At 37.8% G+C, this 6650-nt stretch overlaps 1 long non-coding RNA gene across 1 annotated transcript in view; it reads left to right on the top strand.

The window, feature by feature from the left end:
• Positions 1–1461: 1461 nt before the first annotated feature.
• Positions 1462–6650, top strand: part of LOC127428389 (uncharacterized) — a 31852-nt gene continuing 26663 nt past the window's right edge. The window contains exon 1 of the long non-coding RNA XR_007895100.1: positions 1462–1875. This is a non-coding gene — a long non-coding RNA (uncharacterized LOC127428389). The remainder of the gene's footprint in view (positions 1876–6650) is intronic.

The following is a 6650-nucleotide window of genomic DNA, read 5'->3' as shown; positions in this document are numbered from 1 at the left end:
TGATTATTCATTCTATTATAAACAGCAAGCAAAGACTGTTTACCTGTATCACTCTCAAGGATTATATGAACATATGAATTGGAAATATTTAAAAAACAATAGATGTATTTATGGAGATCCGTAAAAACAGTCACATAAAAATTGTTACCTAGCCCATTTTACTACTTCATATATTGACTGATTTCAAATTATGTTTAATTTACTAAGTATTTACTGTTGTATAAACGGATTGCAGACCTTACCACCTGTACGACCCTTAATAAATATGTCAGGAAGAACAAAAGAGGTCAATGTGTAGGGCGTTTCTCCAATTTGAACCATCAGAGAGACCGAAGCTGTGAGGTACTTCCTTCCCAAACAGAGGAATGTGCTGGATCAGAGCCTAATAGTTACAGGAAACTTAAGGTGCATGTGTTCATGTGTGTTTGTGTCTAAGAGAGTTCTCAATGTCCTCTTTCCTTGGCAGTCCACCCACACTGAAGTGACAGGTCTCATCATGTTCACCCATTATCAGTGTTATTTCAGTGATAACGACTCCATTCCATGTCAGTGTAAGCTTTGAAATTTTTTTCTACGTATGTCTCTTTGTGTTTGCACATGCTCAGTACACCAGTCTCTACAAAGCTGCAGCTGTGCAGTCACATACACAGCATGATTTCACAACATCCTCCTTCTTCCTTCACTGGAAATATCCTTTTTGACTCCCCCTCCCTTCCTCCCTTGTTCCCTTTCGCTGCCTGTGTAAGTGTCTTTAGTGAAATGCCCTGACAGCCCAGCAGGTGCAGGACTTAGTCATCCACTCTGCCCTATCCATACTTGAGTTTGTGTGGGTGACTCAACACGGCTCCTTAAGTTAGCCTAAGTGATGTTACGTTACACCACAGAGCTAGTCACAGGTACATGTTGTAATCAACAGTTTAGACCACAATTTAGCTAATTCTCTATCCCCAACAGCCCAGCTGACTTACTGTTTACTGAAAGCATCACTCAAACACAGGCGCCAGGCACCATGACTCTGGAGTTTCCAGGATTTCATATGTGTGTGTGTTCTGGCAGATGTGTGTGTCTGCAGTGGTTCTGACTCTTTGTACAGCTGGCAGTAGTTTCTGTTTCTCAAGACAAGAGCAGGCCGTATGTCACATAACTCACAGTGTTCACTTACTGTTGTTTATCATACACTCACAGTGATAATCAGCCTGCTTATTGACACCCTCACATGTACACACACACACACACACAGATTTTTATTTAGCTCTTTATAAATATCTACATTTATGTAGCTTTATATAAATGAGGACAAACCACTGATGACTTCTGTTGTTTTTAGGATTTGTTGACAAATAGCATGTCAGTGAACTTTTTATTCATTTAAAATCAAGATTTTAGGTTACAATGTACATATATTAATAAGAGAAAGTGGTCATGTAACTGTAAACCATTTATTTTCACCATTTTAACACTGTAAAGCTGTGTGTATCATATTTGATAGATGTTTTTCTACATCATCAACATGATCAATACTTTGCTGAAAAACCTATTGTGTGCAATGTACTAAATGTCTTCTTCCTCCTGGTGAAAGTTACGATGCTCTTCTGGAAGTCACTTCTGCACTATTCTAGTAGTGCACTACAAGTAGTGTGAGTATGTTTTCACTGAAAATACAACAACAAGAATGTACTACGAGTACCCGGATGCAGTTCTTGAAACATCAAAACAGAGTGTGAAATTCTGGACACTTGATGCAATCAGCGCTCGCAGCTTTCCGTACATAGCTGAAGGGACGTAGTTACTTGGATGCGTTGCTGGTCTGAAAAAACAGTTGTAAATAATGGAGAATGTAGCCACTAGCAAAACTACAGTTAAGACCTTACAAATGTAAGTTGAATGCTTTACCTTCAACCCCACGCTGTGTGAATTGTACGTTATTTGATGTACAAGTTTTGAACTAAGGATGGCTAACGTGCTACAGATAGCAGAAACACATTGCATGTGTTTGAAAAGTGTCCCGTCAGCTGTTAAACGGTGAATGCTTCCATGTAGCAAAAAAAAGTTGTGTACATTTCAGATGATACTACACTTTAAAAATTAATATACTACATGGTTGAGTGCATCCATAGTGTATCCACAATATTCTCAGTTTTGTGTGTAGCCAGTCACTGCTTGGTTGCGTGTCATGTGTTTAGATCCTTGCTTTTTAAATGTTGTAAGATGTCTTAAAAAATCTCCCGGACAATGTGTGCAGTTAATGGTTATCCTAATAATCAATCAAAACTAACATTTTGTCTAAAAAAGCAGTGTTATGATCAGAAACCACTTGCAAAGCAAAGCGTTCCAGTCCCACATGCTGCTTCTTCCATCGGCTGCCTACAGAAGGATTGACTTGGGAACATCTGTTTGAAAAAGCTTTGGAATAATTAGTTTGTGTGCTCTTTTCACTTTATTGGCAAGAAGTCAACAGCGGGGATTACTTATATTATCCACCGTTACGGTCCAGCTACGATAGACCAGTGGCGGATTTAGGCATGGGCGACATGGGCAGTTGCCCAGGGTGGCATCTTGCAGGGAGTCCACTATCATCTCCACTGTTTTGAGCATGTTCAGCTCAAGGTTGTTGTGACCGCACCAGACAGCCAGCTGATCACCCTCCCGTCTGTATGCAGACTTGTCACCATTGCAGATGAGGCCGATAACCATAGTTTCATCTGTAAACTTCAGGAGCTTGACAATGGGGTCTTTTGCAGTGCAGTCATTCGTGTACAGGGAGAAGAGCAGTGGAGAGAGAACACATCCCTGAGGAGCACCAGTGCTAATAGTGAGGGTCCCGGATGTGAGTTTCCTCAGTCTCACTATGTGCTGCCTATCTGTCAGAAAGCTATTGATCCATCAACATATTGGGGTGGGCTTGGAGAGCTGGGTCAGTTTGGTTGAAAGAAGATCAGGCATGATGGTATTGAAGGCTGAACTGAAGTCCACAAATAAGATCCTTGCATTAATCCCAGGTCTGTCGAGGTGTTGCAGGATATAATGCAGTCCCATATTGACAGCATCATCCACAGACCTGTTTGCTCAGTAAGCAATCGCAAGGGGGTCCAGCAGGGGTCCAGTGATGTCCTTCAGGTAGGCCAAAACCAGTCTCTCAAACGACTTCATGACCACAAACATGAGAGTGACAGGTCTGTAGTCATTAAGTCCTGTGATTTTGGGTTTTTTGGGGACCTGAATGATGGTGAAGCATTTGAAGCAGCAGGGAACTTCACACTGCTCCAGTGAACTATTAAAGATCTGTGTGAAGATTGGGGCCTGGTTGTACAATGTTTTATCCCCACTTCTGTAAACATCCTCTTTGGCATGATGAAGCTGTTTGAGTTTTCCTGTAAACCATGGTTTATCGTTATTGAATGATAAAAATGTCCTAGTAGGGATGCATATATCCTTACAGAAACTGATATATGATGTCACAGTATCTGTGAGCTCATCCAGTTCTGTGGTCAAATATTATACAACAGGCTTTTGAGGTATATCTCCCAATCATTGTTTCATTCCAATTATGCCCACCACAATAAACAACACAGAGATTTGAAATTACTGAAATATAATTCTTAAAAGATATATTTAAAGTAGGAAATTATATTTATGTGTATTTTTTTACAGTCTGCTGTCATTATAAAGATCTCATTGTTTTACATAACAAGCTATTATGATGTCATCATACTATAACCTCATTAGACAAATGTCCTATACAAAAATGTAAAAAAAATATTGTTGGGTCTCAGGAGGATAATGATTGATGTATCAAATATGTCTACTACCCATAAAGTATATATATATATATATATATATATATATATATATATATATATATATATATATATATATACACACACACACACACACACTACCAGTCAAACATTTTGAAATACTTGACTGAAACGTTTCTCATGATCTTAAAGATCTTTTGATCTGAAGGCGTATGCTTAAATGTTTGAAATTAGTTTTGTAGACAAAAATATAATTGTGCCACCATATTAATTTATTTCATTATAAAACTAAAATGTCATTAAAAAAAATATATATTTATTTTGAAATTGATGACTTGGACCAAATAATAAAGAAAAGCAGCCAATAAGTGCCCAACATAGATGGGAACTCCTTCAATACTGTTTAAAAAGCATCCCAGGGTGATACCTCAAGAAGTTGGTTGAGAAAATGTCAAGAGTACATGTCTGCAAATTCTAGGCAAAGGGTGACTACTCTGAAGATGCTAAAATATAACACAGTTTTGATTTATTTTGGATTTTGTTTAGTCACAACATAATTCCCATAGTTACATTGATGTTATTCCAAAGTTTTAATGACTTTATATTATTCTAAAATGTGAAGAAAAAAAAGAAAAAAAAAATTATAATAAAGAATGAGTGTGTTTCAAAACTTTTTACTGGTAGTGAATATATATATATATATATATATATATATATATATATATATATATATATAATTTTTATTGTTTCTCTAATTGAGGATGTTTTGTCCAATTGGAGACATTGTTCCTAAAGTACAGCTAACCACACACACATGCTGTACATGCAAAGCCCAATATGTTGTCATTATAAAGTATGTGTTTCACATTTCCCATTATGAAGAGCTCTCTGTTTTCCAGCAGTACCATACAGTCTGTAATCCAACCGCTCTGTGTTGAATATGGCATCTAAACATATATTTTTACTCAGGCTGTACCGTTTAAGATGGATGGAGTTTTATTATGAGACAGAACTCAGTATGGTGTGGTCATACTTATCATGATTTACACACATATGCACACAAATACACACTCAGCCCATGTTGAAGGTCTCCACATCTGTCACCAGTTAAGGCACACACTGTTGCCATGTAGATGATGAATTCATCTTGAGTCTGAAGGATACATTTAGAGCTGCTATAACAGTGCGAGTCATGGTAAAAGATAATTACCATGTGATTAACAATAAATATTGTTTAGAGTTAGAGTCTATATTTAAACAAGTTTCCAAAAAGAAATTATACACAGTTTCTCATTTTGAGAGGGAAACAGATGGACAATCTTTGGAAACTCACAACAATAAGAGACTGAAAGAAAGGGAAAAGAGAGTGAGAGATCACAGTTGAATGAGAAGGAGTGAATGAATAAGTGAAAGAGAGTGAGAGAGGAATGGGAGATTGTCTTTCTAGAAGGTCTCCTCTCAGATGTGGGGTCTTCTTCACATGCTAATGGGATGTTTCTTTAGCCCTAGCCCTGTTAGCATAACAATGCTGAGAAAGTGAAGGAGCTAAACTTCTGCTTTCTTTGGGAACTAAACCTTGGCCTTTCTTCTGGAGAAAAACACTCTTCTTCTTTTGTCAGAGCAATTAAAGTGGTTTGGAGCAGCTGTGTGAGATGATCAAAGCCTGTGCTCAAAATGAGTTTGAAATAACCAAAGTTGGAGATGGAAAATCAGTGACATTCCTGAAATTCTGTAGAAAGATGTAATATGACAACAAGCAGAAGGAATCCTTGTTTCTACCATTGCTAAATGAGGATATTTGAATGTGTAGCTGTGTATGTGTGTGTGGGTGCATGTCACCCTGCACACTCTCTAGAAATGCAACACAGTGTGATATAGTATCAGTACATTGTAATAAAACTATGCTGAATTATGTCTGCGTTGTTACTGCTGGTCTTGTGTTATGGCTGTCTGGATGCTGAGGTAGTTCCAGTCACAATGATTTGAAACCCCAAGTGTCTGTCTTTCTGGAGCCTGTCCTTGTGATATTGCTTTGTTTTTATTTGCTATCAGATATGAGTTTGTTATCTTAATGATATGACAAAGGTCAAATGGAATGTGAGACCTTTGATCTAATAATAAGAGGCTGAGTATTTATGATCAACACCACTTATTTGCTTATCTGCTAAAAAGGCCGACTTCAGATCATAATTTCAATGCTGGTCCAGGCTGGTTTGGTGCTGGTCTAGCTGGTGGACGTGATGATCTTCAAATGTATATTAATCCAAAATGTTTTGCTTTCAATGCAGCATGTAATAACACATTTGATGCTGCTGTTTGCTATAATTTGGCACAACTGACAAATAAAACTTGACTTTTACTTGATTTTTCTTTACATTCAAAGTCCTGGGGTTCAAGGGCCAGTGTTACATCTACTAATGATCCATTAGCATCCTGATGCATGCTTAAAGAGAGGAAGCAAAGCCTCACAAAGATATTTACACTAGGTGAAAAGTTTTAGTGGTTCAACTTGTTTGGTGGCACTTAGAAAGTGGGATAATTGTAACTGGCTATTGTCTTCAGAGCTATCATCTGTTTTCTTTCTAGCGAGGGTCACACTCACAAGCCATTAGCAATAAGCAGTACAAGTTTAGCATCTCTGATACTAAATTAAATATAGTTTCAGAGCTGCCAGACTGCTACTCTGGATTTTTAGTTTGCCAAAAAGAGTTTTGAGTTTGGAATTGTGTTTTAGTGAGTCTAATGTATACAGGCTTTGTGGCCGTGCTTGTGGTCACAGCTTCTGATGAATGATCATGTTGCCACTGTATTCATGTGAGCTGTCTGGTTGTAACTATCCAAATTAGCACCTACTGATCTGAGGTGATACTTCTTGTTTTAATGCAAAGCAGC

This window comes from Myxocyprinus asiaticus, chromosome 37 (assembly GCF_019703515.2).
Source record: "Myxocyprinus asiaticus isolate MX2 ecotype Aquarium Trade chromosome 37, UBuf_Myxa_2, whole genome shotgun sequence".
Taxonomy (NCBI): domain Eukaryota; kingdom Metazoa; phylum Chordata; class Actinopteri; order Cypriniformes; family Catostomidae; genus Myxocyprinus; species Myxocyprinus asiaticus.
Note: the sequence above shows the minus strand (reverse complement) of the source record. Positions and strands in the feature narration are given on the sequence as shown.